This window comes from Sinocyclocheilus grahami, unplaced genomic scaffold (assembly GCF_001515645.1).
Source record: "Sinocyclocheilus grahami isolate Dianchi unplaced genomic scaffold, SAMN03320097.WGS_v1.1 scaffold2423.1, whole genome shotgun sequence".
NCBI classification, from domain to species: domain Eukaryota; kingdom Metazoa; phylum Chordata; class Actinopteri; order Cypriniformes; family Cyprinidae; genus Sinocyclocheilus; species Sinocyclocheilus grahami.
Genome location: NW_015507602.1, coordinates 5,483 through 6,869, shown reverse-complemented (window position 1 = coordinate 6,869; position 1,387 = coordinate 5,483).

Genomic DNA, 1,387 nt, shown 5'->3' with positions numbered 1-1,387 from the left:
CACTCACACTCACACTCACACTCACTCACACTCACACTCACACTCACACACACTCACACTCACACTCACACTCACACACACACACACACACACACACACACACACACTCACACTCACACTCACACACACACACAAAATGACTTAAGATATAAAGTCTTTCTTTCTGAAAACTTATCAAAATTAAGTGATTTCACGCAAACAAAAAATATCTGTGGGTCAAAAAAAAAATTTTTGATAATGTTGTTTGAACAAACACACAGATAGAGCGTTTAGAAGAAAATACAGTCAGTGATGCCACATAACAGACTGCACAGATCACAAAAGATCTAAACATGTGGACCGTAACTAAAATCAAATGTTTTGAGCCATGACATTAAATGTCACTCCAGATATAACTGATTAATTATTATTGGTTGATCAAGAATGTCTTTATGGGAGGAGGGCTGTGCTGTATATAACTTTATTTATTGATCTGTGTGATTGAATCTAGCTGTATCGACGTCTGTTGTATTTGGCTTATGAATATAAAGGCTCATCCTGTATATAATCACACTCTGACTGCGGTATTTTGTGGAGATCATAAGGTTAGATATTATGTGTGCCTGTATGCATCTGCACATCATTACATCCCAGAATATTCAACACTGACACTACAGGCGTGAGATGAGCTAAATAAAAGAGTTCAGATGTCTTATTAGCTGAGGACACCTTGACCGCGGCACAGAGTTAAGACAACACGTCTGCATTCAGACTAGAGCTGTCCATTTAACATGTTCATTTCATGTGATTAAAAATAATGCATTAAAATGATTAAGGCATCTTACATTGATGCAGTTGCTGATGAACATGACGCAGGACGACTGACCTAAAGTTCAACATCTGAAGGCTTAAATATCACCCTCTTATATTGATTTCATATGATATAGTTTAGCAATATCACACAAGGGCGTAGAATTTAGTAGGGACACTAGGAACATGTCCCTACCAATATCCAGCAACTAAACTAGCAATAATTTTAGAGTTTTTGCATGATGATGCATTTAAAAATTAATGGCCAAACAGATGTTTATAAAAGTTCATATTGTTGTTGCAGATTAAATATGACACAGATAACATTAAATAAATATTTTTTTATCAGGCTAAATGTTGGTTTACTCTACTTAAGTCAGTCGCACACATCCGCCATGCTTGTGGTTTTTTAACACTTTTTAATCGTATTTGTAGTTCTGAACCGAATGTAGGTAATATTAGCCATTAGCGTGTGCACGGATCCACACTTCATAAATCTACCTGAAATAGTAGACCATTTGGGGACTTCTGGCACACTCTTTTCAGCATACTATGTGTATTGGTAAAAACATGCTTCAACTTTCCAATTTTATCCCTT